Source organism: Diceros bicornis, chromosome 8 (assembly GCF_020826845.1).
Source record: "Diceros bicornis minor isolate mBicDic1 chromosome 8, mDicBic1.mat.cur, whole genome shotgun sequence".
NCBI classification, from domain to species: Eukaryota; Metazoa; Chordata; class Mammalia; order Perissodactyla; family Rhinocerotidae; genus Diceros; species Diceros bicornis.
In genome coordinates, this window is record NC_080747.1 from 38979388 (window position 1) to 39000526 (window position 21139).

Here is a 21139-nt window from a genome sequence, read left to right on the forward strand (position 1 = left end):
ACTGCAAAAAGTGCTACTAGGGCCAGGAATTTCAGAGGCCATGTAAATGACAGTCTGTTCTGCTAGGCTGAGTTTATTCCCAGAGTCGACTAAACTCTGGGGATTTGCCCTTGCCAGCAGAAGAAGGTTTCCCAAATCAGCCTTCGCAGGAAGCCACACCCAGAACTTGTTTCTCGCCGTCTGGGAGAGGCACCTTTTCCGTGGGTGCGGGAACTTGTTTGGCCTCTCCAGCCTGGTCTGGGCGAGTTTGCAAGTCTCCGGAGCAGCTCCACGTGTCTGTCTTGGTGAGTTCTTCACTATTAGTGAAACATTTGTATGATCATTTAGTTTTCTTCACTCTCGCTACACATTTGGGAAACATTAGAGAAAATGGAAGATAGCTGTACAAAACAGGAGAGTTGTGGAAGTTTTTGGCCTCTTCTTTTACTTTTGTTTCAGTAGGATAAAACAATTGGCAGCCAGTGGTTAGTAGGTTTTGATCTGAATTATTGCCCCCGTTGGTTCTGCTTTCTCCAAATGCCCTTCCCCTTTCTCAAAGTACTTAGTTGGTCAGCAGTTTGGAGAGAGCAGATGGGTTGTTGGAATTTATTTAGGAGTAAAACATTTTTTAAAAGCTGCATTTTAATATAACAGGTGTATGGACAAAGCCACATTATACTGAGCGAGGGAGGGAATAGAGGATCAAGGAGTGAGAAAAAAGAAAAAATCAGATTTGTGGTCTTTTTCTTCAGTTTCTTTTCTAGTCATAAAATAATAACATTAAATGTTTAGATTTGATCCCTTTTCCCTGCAAAAAATAATTGTCGAATATTTCAAGTCTAGGTAAATGGGTGAACTGTTAAACAGAATTTTAGCAAAACGAGAATGAACCAAATTCATTCTCGCAACAGCAGGCAATCTGTACTGTAACGTGAAGGCAGAGGTGGGACTGTAAACGCTCCGGGACACCGGGGCGTCTGCGCCGGGCAGACAGGCATCTCTGTCCAACAGCTGGAGCTGGGAAGCCCCCAGCTGCCAGGCCCGCCCCCGCCCCCGACGTCACAGGAGGCGGGGCTGCCGGCGATTGGCTGTTCGCGGAAGCTTGGGCCGCTCGGGAGCCGGGAGGAGAGAGGAGGGGGAGGAGAAGGAGGAGGAGGCGAGGGAGCAGGAGGTGGAGGCGAGGGAGCAGGCGGAGGAGAGGAAGGAGGAGGAGGTAGCCGGCTCTGCCCCAGCTCTGGCTCGGGCTCTGGCAGCTGAGTTTGGGAGCTGCCTGAGAAGTGATTTCCCCCCTCGTAAAGGCAAATGGCTGGCGTAGAAGCGTAAGCCGCCTCCACTCGTCGGATCTGTGCTTGGTTCTTCTCTTGCACCTTGGGACTCGCGATCGTCATGCTGTGATGTGTGCCGAGGGAGGAATTGGTAAGGGTGAACGAGCGAACCCGTTTGACTGTCTCCCTGTCTTCTGTTTCACTACCCGCTCTTTTCCTCTGTCTCTATTTCTTCTGTCTCTTCCTCTCCCCCTCCCCCAATAATTGTGTTCAGATTTGATGAAGTACCTTAAAACTAGAGTTCAGGACTGTTGTTGAACTTAAAAAAAAAGGAGAAACACGCCATTTTCACTTGATTTGAAAAGAGAGATTATTTTATCTATTCTTACTGCTGAGTTTTGTGAAAAGGTAAATTATGCGCGCGCCCGCACGCGCGCACGCACACACACACACACACACACACACACACACACACACACACACCCCTTTCTCGTATTGTGAAATCAGCAGTTTAAAGGTCTGTCTCAAAAGTAATGAAGAGGATAGGGATTAATTCCTTAGGAAGAAAAACGGTGTGTGTATTGGAGCTTGCTCAGAAATAGTTTTTAAAGGAGCGGTACAAAAAAGCCCCCGTTCTTCCTGGCAAACATTACCTTGGCCGAACTTAATTGTTGCTTGCGGCATCCTTCATCTTTCATTATAACATGTAGTTATACTTTACTATGTACAGCAGAGAGACATCTGGTTGGTTAGTGAAACCCTCCAGCTTGGAGAGTCGAGCACCCTGTGCTTTTAGAAAGCCTGTGTTTAAACTACTCTTAATCATAAGTGCATGTTAACTCAAGTATTTAGAATGTTATCTAAATAAGACCAAAGTTTCTTCTTTACTCTAATCATCCTTAAAAGATGGACCCACAAGAATAGGGGCTCCTTATCCACCAATAAATGTTACTGTATCAGAAAGTAACTCCAGAGGAGATAATTATTTTTAATTTGGGCTAGGTCATATTTCTGTGAAGAGTACCATCATAAAAAATCTTTGTTGGTTTATTAGGGGCAAATATGTAGCACATGATCAAGGTAACAGAGTAAACTCATTCTGTGCCCTGGTATGAGCCCCCACTTCAATCTACTCTAAAAGGTAATGTCTGCTGCTTCTGGACTCTTCTATTCTCATTATAAATACATATTACATACCTACAATGAGATAGTTTTTTATCAAAATGAGATCATACTATATATGTTGAAAAAACATTAAAAATTTTAGGGAATTTAAAAAATAACATTGTAACTTCTAATTTAACGTTTGTTAAGTTTTATATGGAGTATCTAAGAAGTCTAACACAGGATGTCAGGAATGTTTGACCTTTGCATGGCAAGAACAGAATACTTTCTCAATTACTTAGTGATTAAATGGAAATTGAATAGGATATCATTTACTTGGTGTCAGTGTTGATTTAAATAAAGAGGTAAACAGAAGCAAGCTCAAAATTGTCAAAAAGATGAGTTTATTTGGGAATAGCAGAGGAATTGTAATTCGGGACCCACAAATTTTAGCAAGCTACAGATGAGTCTGTTGAGGGTTTGGGGTGGGCTGTATTTATTGGCAGAGAATGTAAAGAGGAATGAGTTTGGTTAAAGTGCATTAAAATAAAAAACAAATGGAGACCAGCTTTGAAAATTCCTCTAGCAGACAAACCAATCCAGTCATACAAATAAAGCTCGATTACGCTTATTTTTCCAGACCAAGCTGACCTGTGTCATTTCTTGTTCATGCCTCTGGTAACCATAAGCAAAACTTCCCAAGGCTGATATGAAGCAACCCCTAACTAACTTGCTATCATTTAAGAAAATTCTAATATTATCAGATTTCTGTAAATCAGGCATTTATGGGAAATTAGTCTCTCAGTCCTTAAGTTTTGTTTTGCTGAGGGCACATGCGTGAGATTTTCCATTTCATATCCTCTTTTTTCATGTTAGATTGAAATTCTTTCACATATGCAAATGAAGGAAATTCTCAGAATTTGATTATAATTTATAATAGAACAGAGATGACTCATCTCCTAGACAAATGTACTTCTTAGAATCAATTTTAAAAATTAAGTGGTAAAAAATGTCCGCATATTGAAGCCTTCATTCCATGTCTTATTGTCTGATCTAGTTGGAAGTAGTCTTTCTAATGAAGGAAAATCAAAGAAAATGCTACAAGCAGGATTACTTGGGGATTCTCAAAATCCAGTGCATTGGTGAAGATAAATTTAATAGCTTGTCAGTGCTTGACAGCAGGAGAATCTATCAACTCTTGGAACCCTTAGGTGTGTGCTGGATGCTATCACCATTCCTGATCAATAGTTACAGCACTGAGCTGCTCTCCTTGCTTAGAAGAGGTTTGTTGTGAATGTATTCTCTTGAAAACATTATTCCCTTCCTGTTGTCTTAGATGGATTTATTTCATTTCAGAAATCATCTTAGCTATAGAAAAAATACTTTTCACGAAACTAGTATCACTATTAAAGTAAGAAGTAATAGTGGTACTAGTTTTGTAAGAGAGTTGTGGCCTTAATGGAATCTTCTTTTATGCTGCTCAATGAAGGGTGTATTCTTACAACTATTTGAAGTAATAATATAGGAATATGTATTAAAACATGTAAATGTTCATAGCCTTTGACTCAGTAATCCTGGGTCTAGAAATGTATTCTAAAGAAATCATCTGAATTCCATGTGAAGATTTATAAATATGTTCATTACAGTGTTATCTGTAATACGGAAAAAATTAGAAACAAAATAAAGCCCCCAATAGCAAAATATTTAAGTAAATTAATGTACTATATATCAATGTTGATAACATTCAGTTTCTAAAATATTTTTGAAAAAATTTCCTAACTTAGAAAGATCCTTGTAATGTATTGAGTGAAAAAAGCAAGATTTAATACTATATTATCTTTAATGTGTAAAATATAATTTTGATATAAATACATATAAAATATCATTTACTCAATAAGTATTTCTTAAACTCTTAGGATATATCAGGCATCATTCTAAAGTAAGAAACCTTGAACAACACGGAACAAACCTGTTGCACTTCTTGTTCGGTATACAAGTTCCTGTTTCTATCAATGGATATATCCACTGACATATCATATCTGGAAAAAAATTGGATTTCTAGGTGGTAGTATAGCTTTTTATTTCTTTATATTTTTCCTGATATCCCCAAATCTTCTACAGCAACTATTATTGTTATAATCACAAAAATACTATTTTGGAAAATATCACCAAGGAATAGCATAACCAGAATGAAAAGACAACCTCCAAGCTCTATATTTTATATGCCAATATGCCCTTTTCAAAAGATATCATAAAATCAATGCGAGATGGATGAACACCCCTATAAAAAATGATCCCCAATGAAAAATGGACATAAATGGGCAATTCACAAAAGAAAAAAAAAATGGACTTTTCTAAAGTTGGGGGGAGAGGGATGTTAACCTCCCAATAATCGGAGGATACTCAGCATAGCAATAAGTTATCATATTTTCACACATCACCTAACAAACATGGAAAGCAAATCAAAATGTGTGAGACTGTTAGGAAGACTAATGATATGGAAAAATGTTTTTGATATGAGGAATGAAAAAAGTAAGTTACAAAATATCCTACTTTTGAAAAAAAATCCAGTCTATACACAGAAACTATTTATTGGTGGAGAATAAACCAAATGTTAATAGTACTTATGTTTGGGTGGTGGGATTATAGATGATTTCTAATTTTTTTCATGGAATTAATCTGTAGTTTCTAAAATTTCTACAGTGAATATATTTTAGTTATCAGAGAAAAAAGTCACTATCCCAGTAAAGCAATTTGTCCTAGAATAAAAAGCACATAGATGATATTATCTTTATCCCTTTCACAGCCTCCACAGTTTCGTTGTCTGTAATTCCGTGTTAGGTGTCATTGTTTCTGAATTATTTTTGTTGGTGAGAACATTTGGATTATAAGAGAAATCACAAGATAAAACTTATTCTAGTCACATTCACTCTTCTACCCCAGCTGTTTTCTGAAACAATAAGCAGTGTTGGACTGATTTGAGCTTTATTCCGTCTTCATTTCCTGTGGATCACATCTGCTAGGGTCTCACGTTGATAGGCCTTAATTAAATACTCCTTAATTTATTTTTCTAAAATCTACTTATTCCATTTAAGGCCTTTCTGAATGAAGAAGATGAGTACAACTATATTTCTGTTAGCAAAATGAACTTAGAAAATTTCAACTCTTTATATAAGATAGGTAATTTAAAAAAATCATGTCTTGATTATGAGAAGGAAGGTGAAAACCAGTTTTAAATTATCCAAAAATGTTGTGAAGTCTTTTTCTTCAATGTATAGTACTCATAATTACTTAGTACTCTTTTTAAACATTCTCGTTCCCTTTGTAGACTATAATAACATATTGAAGGTTATAGTTAAAAATTTTTCATTATAATATCCTTTCTTCTTCAATAACTTCTTTCCTAGAAAGATGTTCTCAGATATTTTTATCACAAAGATTCTTTCTACTCACTTCTGTTGTTTGGCCAACAAATTAACATTTCTACCTTGCCAGGTTAGAAAAATGCCTGAATCTGAAACATTATTATATTTTTAAGATTCCTAAACCAAGGACTGAGAGAAAGGTGTAGTTCTTTTGATGGTGCAAGGGAATTTTGAAAAGTAATTCTTACTCTGAGTCCTAAACTGGCTTTCCTCTCGCAAATGGTCACATTTCACTTGAGCCAGGCTAGTGCAAAAGAGGAGATGTGGTGGTCCTCAGTGCCCAATTTGTCACATATTTTTTGCCTGCCTGATTTGAGTCATGGTCAGGATGGCTGGGGTGATGATAGGAATGTGTGGGTGAAGAATGTAGTATTAAAGATGCAGTGTTGGCAGCAGGCGGAGGACAGGAGGGATGGAACCAAGTGGGGAATATGAGTGTGGCTCACGTCAACTTGTTGCACTGCAGCCCTTGCCAGCCATTGGTGTTGCTATTGTCACAGAGGTGCACTCAGAGGTGCCTTCAGAAATCCCTAATTTTCCTGCTCCTTGTTAGATTATTGGTAAACTGTTTTCTGAAGCACATGACTCAGTGTTTCCAGTCTAGTCTCCTTGCCTTTTCTCCCCCATTCCGATGTGTCTTGCATACTTCTTGCAAAGAAATCTTTTAAATGTCCATATCATATCACACCCTCTCAAATATCTTCAATGATTTCCCATTTCCTTCAAGCTAAGTATAAATTCTTGATCTTAGTAAGGACTTATGTGGTCCTAACATAGATTTCCATCTTAATTTTCCATTACTCCTTAATTTGTATTTGAAACTCCAGCCATGTTGAACTACTCAGTGTTACTGAAATGGACACAGGGTTTTCCAGCCTTCTCACCTTTATTCATAATATTTCCTTTTCTAAAGTATACAGATCTCTCCTGTCAGATTCTAGACATTTCCCAAGGCTCATTTAAAATGCTCTCTCCTCCGAGAAGCCTACCCTCTTCTCCCTTTCCGTCTTCCAACCTCACGTCATGCCTTCTCATAGGACTTGCTATTTCCCTACATTTATATACTGCATGATTACCCTAGTGATATATTTTTTGTTGAATTGAGTATTTTGACCTCTTCTGGGCACTTTTATTCATTCTCAAGGTACCCAGCACTGTACCTAAGACAAGGTAAAACAAATGAACCCTAGCAGGTAAGCTCCTAGAAAGCAGAGATTTTTCTCTTTTGTTCTCTGATTCATCTCTGTTGTCTATAACAATGCCTGGCATATGATAGGGGCTCAACAAACATTAGCTGAAAGAATGAAGTTATTGAGCACTTTCAGTGTGATAGGCACAGTGTGTTATTCAATAAACCTCCTTATAAAACTGGGTGAGGTAGATGATGTTAATTCCATTTTACAGATGTGGAAACTGAGGCTCACAGAGGCTAAGAGCTTGTGATAAGTGGCAGTCTGTGAATCCGACCGAGCATCATTATCACTTGAACTCATTAGAGCTTGTGTTAATGCAGATGTATTTGTTGCTGTTTTGAAACAGCTGATCATATTATCACTTATTCAAAATGGATGTGTTTTGGAGGGTGGGTAGCATTGAGTAATTAATGAAAGCTTTTTACAGCTTTCATCTGTTCCTTATTGGTATGTATTTACTGTACTTAGTAATACTTAACATATATATTTAAAGGGTCCCAAGGCCTGTAAATTAAGACAATTTAAGTAATTGACATTTGTAATCTGAGCTTTCATTAGATTAAATTTTATGCTGATGTAATTATTAGCTATTTAAAATAATACTTCTCTATGGAATATTTACAGTTGTCCCCTGGTATCTACAGGGGATTGGTTCCAGGATACTTTATTTATTTATTTACTTATTTATTTATTTATATTGAGGTAACATTGGTTTATTAACATTATATAAATTTCAAGTGTACATAATTATATTTCGACTCCTGTATAGACTACATCATATTCCCCACCAAAAGTCTAGTTTTCATCCGTCACCTTACAAATGTTCCCCTTTACCCGTTTTGTTCTCTCCCCACCCCCTTCCTGTCTGGTAACCACCAATCTGTTCTCTATATCTGTGTGTGTGTTTGTTTGTTTGTTGTTGTTGTTTTTAATCTTCTTTATATGGGTTAAATCATATGGTATTTGTCTTTCTCCATCTGACTTATTTCACTTAGCATAATACCCTCAAGGTCCATCCATGCTGTGGCAATTGGCAAAGTTTTATCTTTTTTATGGCTGAGTAGTATTCCATTGTGTATATATACATACCACACCTTCTTTTCACATTCATTTAAGTTGTTTCCAAGTCTTGGCTATTGTGAATAATGCTGCAATGAACATAGAGGTGCATATATCTTTTTGAATTAGTGTTTTTGTGTTCTTTGGATAAATATCCAGAAATGGAATAGCTGGATCATATGGTATCTCTATTTTTAATTTTTGAGGCATCTCCATACTGTCTTCCATAGTAGCTGCATCACTTTACATTCCTACTAGCAGTGTCTGAAGGCTCCCTTTTCTCCACACCCTGTCCAACACGTGTTATTTTTTGTCTTTTTAATAATGGCCATTCTGACTGGCATGAGGTGATATCTCATTGGAGTTTTGATTTGCATTTCCCTAATAATTAGTGATGTTGAACATCTTTCATCTGCCATTTGGACATCTGAATATCTTCTTTGGAAAAATGTCTCTTCAGATTCTCTGCCCATTTTTTTAATCAGGTTGTTTGTTTTTTTGCTGTCAAGTTGTATGAGTTCTTTATATATTTTGGATATTAACCCCTTATCGGATATATGATTTGCAAATATCTTCTCCCAGTCAATAGATTGTCTTCTCATTTTGTTGATGGTTTCCTTTGCTGTACAGAAGCGTTTTAGTTTGATGTAGTCCCATTTGTTTATTTTTGTTTCCTTTGCCTAAGGAGATATATCCAAAAAGATTTTTTTTTTTTGTGAGGAAGATCGGCCCTGAGCTAACATCTGCCAATCCTCGTCTTTTTTTTGCTAAGGAAGAGTGGCCCTGGCTAACATCCATGCCCATCTTCCTCTGCTTTATATGGGACACCGCCACAGCATGGCTTGACAAGCGGTGCGTCGGTGCATGCCAGGGATCCAAACCGGCGAACCCTGGGCAGCTGCAGCAGAGCGTGTGCACTTAACCACTTGCGCCACCGGCTGGCCCCCCAAAAAGATATTTTTAAGACCAGTGTCAAAGAGCATGCTGCCGATGCTCTAGGAGTTTTATGATTTCAGGTCTTACATTCAAGTCTTTAATCCATTTTGAGTTAATTTTTGTATATGGTATAAGATAATGGTTCACTTTTGTTCTTTTGCATGTGGTTGTCCAGTTTTCCCAAAACCATTTATTGAAGAGACTTTATCCATTGTATGTTCTTGTCTCCTTTGTCGAAAATTAGCTGTCCATAGATGTGTGGGTTTATTTCTGGGCTTTCGATTCTGTTCCATTGATCTATGTGTCTGTTTTTCTGCCAGTACCATGCTGTTTTGATTACTATAGCTTTGTAGTCTACTTTGAAATCAGGGAGTGTGATACCTCCAATTTGGTTCTTTTTTTCTCAGGATTGCTTTGGCTATTTGGGGTCTTTTGTTGTTCCATATAAGTTTTAGGATTCTTTGTTCTATTTCCATGAAAAAATGTTGTTGGAATTTTCATAGGGATTGCATTGAATCTGTGGATCGCTTTAGGTAATATAGACATTTTAACTATGTTAATTCCCCCCATCCACGAGCACAGAATATCTTTCCATTTCTTTATGTCTTCTTTAATTTCTTTCAACAGTGTCTCTTAGTTTTCAGTGTACAAGTCTTTCACCTCCTTGGTTAAATTTATTCCTAGATATTTTATTTTTGTTGTGATTCTAACTGGGATTGTATTCTTGATTTCTCTTTTTCCTACCTCGTTGTTAGTGTATGGAAACACAACTGATTTTTGTATGTTGATTTTGTACCCTGCAACTTTACTGTATTCATCAATTATTTCTAATAGTTTTTTGGTGGATTCTTTAGGGTTTTTTATATATAAAATCATGTCATCTGCTTGCAGTGACAGTTTACTTCTTCCTTTCCAATTTGGATCCGTTTTATTTCTTTTTCTTGCCTAATTGCTCTGGCTAGGACTTCCAGTACTATGTTGAAGAAGAGTGGTGACAGTGGGCATCCTTGTCTTAGTCCTGTTCTTAGAGGGATGGCTTTCAGTTTTTCACCGTTGAGTATGATGTTAGCTGTGGGTTTGTCATATATGGCCTTTATTATGTTGAGGTAGTTTCCTTCTGTACCCATTTTATTGAGAATTTTTATCATAAATGGATGCTGTATCTTGTCAAATGCTTTCTCTGCATCTACTGAGATGATCATGTGATATTTATTCTTGTTAATGTGGCATATCACATTGATGGATTTGCAGATGAATCATCCCTGCATCCCTGGAATATATCCCACTTGATCATGATGTATGATCCTTTTAATATATTGTTGTCTTTGAGTTGCTAGTATTTCATTGAGGATTTTTGCATTTATGTTCATCAGCATTATTGGCCTTTAATTTCTTTTTTATGTGGTGTCCTTGTCTGGTTTTGGTATTGGGGTAATCTTGTCCCTCATAAAATGAGTTAGGAAGCATCCTATCCTCTTCAATTTTTTTGGAAGAGTGTGAGAAGGATAGGTATTAAATCTTCTTTCAATGTTTGGTAAAAAATTTGGTAAAATTCACCAGTGAAGCCATCTAGTTCTGGACTTTTGTTTGTTGGTGGTTTTTGATTGCTGCTTCGATCTTCTTACTAGTGACTGGTCTATTCAGATTTTCTGTTTCTTCTTGATTCAGTTTTGGAAGGTTGTATGATTCTAAGAATTTATCCATTTCTTCTAGGTCATCCAATTTGTTGGTGCATAGCTTTTCATAGTGTTTTCTTATAATGCTTTGTATTTCTGTGGTATCCGTTGTAATTTCTCCCCTTTCATTTCTGATTTTATTTATTTGAACCTTCTCTTTTTTTATTAGTAAGTCTAGCTAAATGTTCTCAATTTTGTTTATCTTTTGAAAGATAGTTTCATTGATCTTTTCTATTGTCTTTTCAGTCTCTATTTCATTTATTTCCAATCTGATTTTTATTATTTTCTTCCTTCTACTGACTTTGGGCTTAATTTTTTCTCCTTTTTCTAGTTCTTTTAGGTATAATGTTAGATTGTTTATTTGAGATTTTTCTTGTTTGTTAAGGTAGGCCTGTATTGCTCTGAATTTCCCTCTTAGTACCACTTTTGCTGCATCCCATAAGAGTTGGTACATTGTGTTTTCATTTTCATTTGTCCCCAGGTATTTTTTTATTTCTCCTTTGATCTCTTCATTGATCCAGTGCTTGTTCAGTAGCACGTTGTTTAGTCTCCACATATTTGTGACTTTCCCAGCTTTTCTCTTGTAGTTGATTTCTAGTTTTATGGCATTGTTGTCGGAAAAGATGCTTAATATGATTTTGATCTTCTTAAATTTATTGAGGCTTGCCTTATTTCCCAACATATGGTCTGTCTTTGTGAATGTTCCATGTGCACTTGAGAAGAATGTTATTCTGCTGTTTTTGGATGAAATGTTCTTTATACATCTATTAAGTCCATCTGGTCCAGTGTTTCACTTAAGGCCACTATTTCCTTGTTGACTTTCTGTCTGGATGATCTATCCATTGATGTATGTGCAGTGTTGAGGTCCTCTTCTGTTATTGTGTTGCTGTCAGTTTGTCCCTTTAGGTCTGTTAATAGTTGGTTTATATACTTTGGTGCTCCTGTGTTAGGTGCATATATATTTATAAGTATTATGTCCTCTTGGTGGAATGTCCCTTTTATCATTATATACTGCCCCTCTTTGTCTCTCATTATCTTTTTTATCTTGAAGTCTGCTTTGTCTGATATAAGTACGGCTACACTCACTTTCTTTTGGTTGCCATTTGCTTGGAGTATCATCTTCCATTCCTTCACTCTGAGCCTATGTTTGTCTTCAGAGCTGAGATGGGTCTCCTGGAAGCAGCATATTTTTGGGTTTCAATCTTTAATCCATCTAGCCACTCTGTGTCTTTTCATTGGTGAATTCAATCTATTTACACTTAGGGTGGTTATTGATATATGAAGACTTAATACTGCCATTTTATCTTTTGCTTTCTCATTACCGTATACTTCCTTTGTTTCTTTTTCCTTGTGTTTCTTTCTGCCATTTCAGTTGTGTGGTTTTCTGTAATGTGTTTCTCGGTTTCCTCTTTTTTTATGTTTCATGGCTCTGCTCTGAATTTTTGTTTTGTAGTTACCATGAGGTTTGTATAAAAGGTCTCATAGATAAGATAGTCCTTTTTCTGCTGATAGCATCTTCTCTTCATTTGCCTACGCGAGTTCTGTCTTTTTCTTCTTCCCCTTCTATGTTTTTGTTGTCACAAATTATCCCTTTTGTATTGTGAGTTCGTTACCAAATTGAAGTGATTATAGTAATTTTTAATGCTTACTTTCCCTTTAACCTTTGTGTTATAATTAAGTGTTTACTAACCTATTCCAATATAGAGTTACAGTTTTCTGATTCTATTTATCACCTTGGTCAAAACTTTGTACACTTTTGCCTTTTTGTTTCAGATAGGAGGGCTTTTTGCAACATTTCTTGTAAGGAAGATCTAGTGGCAATGAACTCACTCGGCTTTTCTTTGTCTAGGAACGCCTTTATTTCTCCTTTATATCTGAAAGATATCTTTGCTGAATAGAGTATTCTTGGCTGATGGTTTTTATCTTTCAATATTTTGATTATATCATTCCACTGTCTCTTGGCCTGTAGAGTTTCTGCTGAGAAATCTGCTGATAGCCTAGTGGGGATTCCCTTGTAGGTCATTGGGTTTTTCCCCCTGGCTTCCTTTAATATTCTTTCTTTGTCATTGACTTTTGACAGTGTTGTTATCATGTGTCTTGGAGGTCTTTTTGCATTGAGATAATTGGATATTCTATTAGCTTCATGGATTTTTATATCTAGTTCTTTCCCAAGGTTTGAGCAGTTCTCAGCTATTATTTCTTTGAATAATCTCTCTGCTCCCTTCTCTCTCTCTTCTCCTTCTGGGATACACATTATCCTTATGTTGATCTTTCTAATAGAGTTGGATAATTCTCATAGAATTTCTATGTTTTTTTAAAAGTCTTAGTTCTTTCTTTTCTTCTACTTGCATCACTTCTAGGTTTCTATCTTCAAGCTCGCTAATTCTCTCTTACATATGATCCACTTTATTCCCAGTGCTTTCTAATGCATTCTTCATCTTATTAAGTTCTTCAGATCCAGACTTTCTTTTTTAGAGTTTCAATCTCTTTGGTAAAGTATTCCTTCTGTTCATTAATTTCATTCCTGAGCTCATTGAACTACCTTTCTGAATTTTCTTGTAGCTCATTGAGTTTCTTTACGACAGTTATCTTGAATTCTTTATCAGTTAAATCACAATCTCCCATGACTTTGTGTTAGGTTTCTGGAATATTTTTATTTTCTTTTTTTGATGTCATGTTACTGTGGCTCTTTGTGATGCCTGCTGAGATATTCCTCTGCCATTGCATTTGTCATAGCAAACACTTTTCTTATTTAGGTATAGCTTTGTTTTGATTTAAACTTTTCGATACCTTGGAAATTGGTTGCCTTTTCTTTTGTTTTTCAGTAGGTATTGCTGGAGCTAGTTTTTGGTTTCTCTTACCTAAGCTGCCTCTGACTAATATTTGAGGATCTGCACCTTCCACCCTTCACTGCCTCTGTTTGGGCTGTCGCCAGTACTCTTGTCTTTGTTGCTGCCTGTGCCACTGGAGGTCATTGATGCTTTGCTGTTGCCAGTGTCACCGCAGTTACTGGCTTTGCCACCAGGGTTACAGGGGTGGCTGACACCTCCACTGCATTTGGGATCACCTGGGTTGGAAGCTCTGCCATGGTGGGGGGGAGGGTGAGGGTGGAGAGGGAGCTAGGTTCTCAGGACACTGCCTCTACTGTTGCTGTTATCTTGTGGTTGCAGGCACCACTGCCATTGGGATGTTGGTGCCCTGTACATGTCTCTGTTGCTGCTACTAGGCTCTGAGCCACGGGTGGGGTCCCTGGATCACAGCGCTCTGCCTCTGCTGCTGCTTTACTCCCCGTGGCTGCAGGTGCCACCACATTTGGTTGGCCAGAGTTAGAGTTGCATGTGCTGCCCACCAGGTTCTCCAGGACTGGAGGTGGCTGGCTCAGCCACTATGGCTGGGGGTCCTGCTGCTGCTCACCAGGTTCTCCGGGGCTGGAGGTGGCTGGCTCAGCCACCATGGCTGGGGGTCCAGCGTCGTGGGCACTGCCTCTGCCCCATTTAGCCTCCTCTGTATGTTCCAATCTTCATATGTACTGATGTGTGTATCTCTGGTGTCTGGTGTGTTGGGCAATATAGCCTTGTTGGGTTATGAATATTTTACTCACTGTAGATTGAAGGAGAGAGACAAAGGGATCCTCTCACGCCACCATGATGATGACGTTCCTCCCTCCCATATATTTTAAATCACCTCTAGATTATTTATAATACCTGATACAACGTGAATGCTATGTAAAAAGTTGTTATACTGTATTGTTTAGGGAATAATGATAAGGAAAAAAACGTGTGTACATGGTCAGTACAGATGCAGCCATCGTAGGCCTTTTGATCCGCAGTTGGTTGACTCTGCGGACGTGGAACCCTTGGATGTGGCCAGCTGACTGTATAACATATTTTAAGTCACTCAAATGCTTCCAGAAGTGAATTTTTAAATAGTTTTTAGAAATGAATTAAGCCTCTCATCCATTATACTGTAGTGTCCTTTTCATAGTTCAACTAAAGTAATGCCAGTCTGTCTTCATCATATATCCAGTAATGCCATATACTTTAAAGGAAAAAAAATATGATTTAAAATTTTAGTCTTTGTGTTTATTTGATTCATATTTATAGCTCAGGTTAATAATCTGCAAGAGACCTTTAGAAAACCTTTGATGTAGTCTATTGATTTAACCTTTAGTTTTATAAGTATATAGCATCTTTCAGCAGCTAAATTCTTTCCAGTTTCGCTAAAAATAACTCTACTTCTCTTTTTATTATCTTTTTCTCTTATCATCTTTTAAGCTCATTATTTTCTTTTGCATTTTTAAAGTTTCTGTGGTTACTGATCTTGAAAATAATTGCCCTATTTCTTATGTATAAAAAAGTAGTTTCACTAATATATTTAAACAGCAATATATACACCATTGGGTTAGACATGATAGTTGCATAAAAATAATATTTAATGAAAATTCATGGAGAAAATATATTTAGAAATTAAAAATAAGTCTTTGCAGAACAGATTTGAGTTGCGTAGGTCAACGGTTTCAAAGGCTAGTTCCCAGACCAGGAGCATCAGAATCACTTGAACTTGTTAGAAATGCAAATTCTCAGGCCCCACTGCAGACCTATTGAATCAGAAACTGAGGTGAGTGTGTATGTGTGTGTGTGTGTGTGTGTGTATAGGGGGTGGAATCTGTCTTTTCTCAAGATCTCCAGGTGATTCTGAATGTGGTAGTTAACTCCGGCTTAGGGTAAGATCCACAGTGAGCAGGTCCTATTTATTGGGTTTTGGCAGGCAGGTGCCTAGTCTACTTTAAAAGGCCTCCAGGGGGCCAGCCTGGTGGCATAGTGGTTAAGTTTGTGAGCTCTGCTTTAGCAGCCTGGGGTTCACAGGTTCGAATCCCAGGCGCAGACCAACACACCACTCATCAAGCCATGCTGTGGCGGTGTCCCACACACAAAATAGAGGAAGATGGGCACAGATGTTAGCTCGGAGCCAATCTTCCTCACCAAAAAAAAAAGAGGAAGATTGGCAACAGATGTTAGCTCAGAGCCAATCTTCCTTACCAGAAAAAAAAAAAAAAGGCCTCCAGGAAAGACAATTCCATTAACTTTCCTGTATGCCATTTCAAATTCCTCTGTGTTATTGCTGAGCTGGCTCCAAAGCCATTAATTTAAGACCAAGAAATTTGCAAAACAGTCCAAAAAGACAATGTTTAATACTTAAAGATTTGTGTTCCCTGGTTTTATGTGATTTACTTCCTGGCAACAGATTCCCTTTCAAAACATAATTAAACTGAACATTTTTGTAAGTGTTTCATAAGGGAAAAAGGGGGGACATATTTTTGGAGGATGATTAAAGGAAGCAAATATGGATCTTTATGACTCTTAGTAGAGAGTTTGGGTCTAGGGAATCATGTTTTCTTATCAGAAGTCCTGAGTGTCTTTGTAGAGGGGGGGAATGATATAGATTCCTACTGTGATCATTAAAGTTGTAATTAATTAATTCTATATAAACTTAGAGTCCCAGCGTAGAAGTATTTTCTTAGTGCATCTGTATATGACATAGGCTATATTCTTTTAATATACTTTGGATTTAATCATCAGATTAAGTCTTTTATTTATTGCTGGAAATTTTGTTTTCCAGCTCTTTTTATCCTACCAGGCCCACATAATATTAAACATGCTCGTTTCAGAATATTGTAGATTGGTCATGTTATGAAGATGTTAGGAATCAGCAGAAAGAATCTTGAAATAGGTCTTGAGTAAGAATTGAGAACCTTCTGACTACAAGTGTTTTTTTCAACCACTGACTTTAATTTTCTAATATAATGTGCAATGAAAGTGATATTTGAAATATATACAGACTTGTTTTTGAGATTTTGAGATTACTTTAATATCTATGTGTGTATGCCCTTCATAAGTATAAAATTTTTTACTCCAACAATTATCTGAACTTTATTTTGCATTATAGCATATAAATTCTATTTCACACCTAATTTTTACAAAGAAGACAGTCTCCCAAAACTGTCTGGGCGTTTTAGTAAGCTCTCTCTTAAAATTTAACTAGCTGTATCTATGAGATATTTTTAACAATTGTCTTTTGTCCAAAAGAGACCTGAATGCTTTAGTTGGCTTTGTAATATTTTTAATTACATTCAGGACTTCTTGGCAGGGACACACATATTTGCCTTTATGATGAAGCTTATATACTAAATTATGTTTTTCTTGTTTTTTCTGATATAATATTGAGTGTTATTGTTAATATACACACATGTTGCTTGTGGACTTACTTGGATGTGAATATTCTCTTTCAGTGTTGAGGCAGCATGCTTGTCTTGCATTTTATAAGGTTGTTCTTAAAACAGAACAAAAACTTAAAAGATTGCATCTTTTCCCTGCATCTTAAATGTAGAAGCAATGCATTAACTTCTGTGTATGCTTTTCTCCACCATAAGCATGGGCTTTGTGATTAAATCAAGTTGAATAGGTTTTGTGAGATTAGAGTTTGGAATAGTTTTTGATTGAAATGAAGTTTTCTAATTATAAAGTAAGTATATATATTCATGGTAAAAAATGAACAGTTACAAAAGATACTTAAAAATAAAAATTATCTATTAATATACCACCTCAAAATAACCAGTGTTAATATTTTAAGAAATATTTTATTTCAAATTTATATATATATAAATAGTTTATATATGTATATTCTAGTTGAGATCATATTTGTATACAGGTCTAAATCAAGTTTAAAATCTTATAAACTTTCAGCATTTTCTTGCTCATAAATATTCATTTTACTAAGTTGAGCTATTGTTTTGAATAGCTGGATTATATTTTCATTTAGATATACCACAATTTAACAATTTCCCTTTTTCTGGACATTTGGGTTAGTGCCCTTTCCGATGCTGAATTGGTCGTCTTCTACTTAGGGCTAAAGAGGATGAACATTTTTAAGACATATTATCTTTTGATTCCAGAAAAGTAAAAGCAGGCTATCTCTCCTAGCAGTATATGAAAGCTTGCCTTCATTGAGCATTATGAATAAGGAAACTCTTTGCTACATTCAAGGCAAAAAATACCAACTGTGCTTTAATTGCATTTCTGAGGTTACTAGTGAAATTGAAAGTATTTTTTTCCAATTTATTTGCAGTTTGTCAGCCTCTGTATGTTTGTTTATGCTCTTTTCCCAAGTATATTTAAAACTGAAATGAATAATTTCTAATATTGCTTTTATAAAGTATCAGTATAAAAAGCAGGCCATTGTGAGTGATAATAGGACTTGTTAGGATGATATTGAAACAATAGGGCAGATCCTACAAATTAGCCATGAAAATTTTAAGATGGATATATATCTGAACAAATCTTAGTTATTTTGTAGTCTGAGCATACTCGCATATAAAATTTTAGCGGGTATAAAATCTTGTATTCAAATTGTCTTAAATAATTTATGACACATTCATAAATAATGCTACAGTTTAGGAATTAATAATTCCTATATATGTATGAGTATTAAAATGGTAGTCAAGAGAACAGCTGGATTATTTTATGTGAGCTGCCACTAACTTGATATGTAATATTGGGCAAGTCAGCGTCTCTGAACCTCAATTTTCTTGTGTATAAAATAAAGTATTTAGTTTGATATTTAAGATTTTTTCCAGCTTTAAAATTTCTGAATTTTAAGTTTAAGTTTCTAAGCCTTATCATCTTTACAATGCTTTTTCTACTTGGCAGAAATGTTGACATCATATGATTAATGAGTGCTCGCATACTAGTAAGAATAGCTGCCGTTTATTGATCTATTATATATCAAGTACCTTACGTATATTCTCATTAACTCCTCACAACAAACCTAAAGAGTAGGTCTTATTTTCCTGGTGGGGAAACTGAGGATTATGCAAAGTCGCATTGGGGCTGAGTGGTTAGAGCCAGGATTTGAACCCATGACTGACTGAAAATCTCCTCTCTCTACTCTGCTATTGACCTCTCTTGTGAACAAATGTGATGGCGTGCTCTAGAACAGCGTTTTCAGCGGTAGCATTATTGGCATTTTGGGCCAGATTATGGTTTGTTGTAGGGGGCTGTCCTTTGCATTATAACAGCATTCATGGCAGCTATCCATTAGCACTAATCCCCCCAGTTGTAACAATCAGAAATGTCTCCAGATATTCAAAATGTCCCCTGCGGGGCAAAATTGCCCCCAGATGAGGACCACTGATTTACTACAACCTAAGTCATCAACAGTCTGAGGACAGATATAATTGTTATCTCTGGCAAAGGTAGGTGGCTTTAGGCTATCTTGGATTTCAAAAGTCAAGATGGAACTGACCAAGTAGAATCCCAGTAAAGGACCCCACTCTGTCATTCAACTATACTTGTTGCACATATTTATTGCTTGGCCTTTATCCTCTTGAGATTTTTCTTGTTCAGAGAGTACTCATTCCCAGGATGCGTAGTATACCCTCATGAACCTGATTGAACATTAGTTAATTTATTTAAAAATATTCATTGAGTACTTGCCATGTGCCAGGCATTGTCTAGTTACTGGTTAAAACAATGAACAAGATGGTCTTGTAGGGGAGGCAGATACTAAACAAATGATTACAGCTCATTCCCCTTTCTTTATCTTCCTAATAATCTTTTAAAGCATCTCCATAGAATCACAGTCCAGTGTATTTACCATGTTTTACACACAGACACAGAGCTTATCACATAGAGCTAGAATTTGTCCTCCTTCATGTGAAGGAGTAAAGATAGCACACCAGGAAATTTGTGTTCTTCTGCCAGTTTAAAAGATACTTTGGCTCTAGTTTTCAAAATGAGCACTTATCTGGGGGCTAGCTTCATTTCAGAATTTACTTATGTATCTATTGGTTAGTGTTTTAATGTTCTTAGTGTGTTTTGCTATGAACCTTGGCCATAAACATGTCAAGTTTTGTCTCTTGGGGATTAATCTCTGAAGTATTTCAGGTAATGAGGGAGTCTCACGAAGTTAATGCCTGATCTCTCTACTGGACTGTATGCTTCTTTACATAGGACTTTTCATCATTTTGATTGCAGTGCCTGGAAAAGTACCTGGCTGGCACACAGTAGCCTATTTATTAAACAGATACAAGGAAATGAGATCCCTCAATAGTGAAAATAGGTTTCACAAAATAAGTTTTGTTGAGTCTCTATATTCTGCTCCCTGAAGACCATCGAGGTCGTTAATTCAACTTATTTATGTTTATTAACTATTCTAAGGTATTTGGTAGTAAGAGTTAAATCTTGGTAAAGGCAGATATTTGGGCAGCCAAGGGAGAAACAAACCCATAAAATCAGACATGAGCATCCAAAACAAGGAGGTCTTCAACTACTAGATGACAACCTATGGATATATTTCTGAACACCCCGAAGGCATCACTCTAAAGAGCACTTTGCAAGAATGGGTGCTCAGAGCATTGGTGCTGAAGTCTCAGACAAGAAAATTTACTTAAAATGCTGTGTAAAATATAGGAAAGCTGAGAATACATTTATAATGATTTCCATTCCAGATGAAATTGTTTTGATACTTTGAAAGTATCAAAGGTTTGTCTGAAAAAATAGGTCACTCAAAACTTCCTCCCTAAGAGTTTTAGAACAATGAAATTCAAAGATCTCAGCTATTTTTAAAAACAGATTTTACTTGTTTTATTTCCCTTTTTTATGGCTTCCCGTTGCAGAGTCTTGTTAGTACATGCTGTAGATCTTAATATGAGCTATAATAACTTTAGCATGCATAATAAAAGCTTTAATGACGTATCATGAAATAACTGAGCTTATATCACTTCTAGAGCTGATGTATATAAGATTGTTACAGGTATTCTGGTTTTTATTGCATACAAGAGAGGTGTTATTTTATTCATTCATTCTTATGTTCATTACACAAATATGTATTGAAAGTCTACTCTGTGCCTGATACTGTTTTAGGCCTAGGCTGTATCAGTGAACAAAAAGATAGAAATTCCTCCTCTGATGGAGCGGGGAGACAGCAAGATCCAAAATACAAAAATAATTGTATGTTGTTAGAAAGTGACTTAGGAGTTCTATGAAAAATAAGAAGGGAGGAGAATAGGGATTGCTGAGATGAAGCTGTGTAGGGGATGGAGTAATAGCCTGGAAAGGACGTTGGGAGGCAGATACTTGTGACACTGGTGGCTGTAACTATAATTAAGATGAGAGCCTTTAGAGAGTTTTAAATTGTGGAAATGTCAGGATCTAACTTAGGTTTTAATAGGACTAGGTAATAATATTTGACTAGGGTGATAGTGATGGAGGTGATAGCTAGTGGTAAGATTCTGGATATATTTTAAAAGTAAAACCAACAGAATTTGGTGACTGACTATATGTGGGTTTTGAGGGAAAGAGAAGACCTCAGGATGACTCAAAGGCTTTTGGGCTAAGGATCTAGAAGGTTGGAGCTGCTATCAACTGGTAGGGCTAATCTGTAGGAGAAGCAGGTTTAGGGGGGAGTATCCAGAGCTCAGTTTTACACATGTTACCAAGTGGAGA

At 36.6% G+C, this 21139-nt stretch overlaps 1 protein-coding gene across 2 annotated transcripts in view; it reads left to right on the plus strand.

The window, feature by feature from the left end:
• The first annotated feature begins 221 nt into the window (after positions 1-221).
• Positions 222-21139, plus strand: part of ATP10D (ATPase phospholipid transporting 10D (putative)) — a 110050-nt gene continuing 89132 nt past the window's right edge. The window contains exon 1 of one of the 2 annotated variants that reach the window (XM_058547002.1): positions 222-284. The gene's annotated coding sequence lies outside the window, so the exon portion shown is untranslated. Of the gene's footprint in view, positions 285-1179; positions 1396-21139 lie in introns of those variants that run through there. The other variant, XM_058547001.1, reaches the window with a different exon arrangement.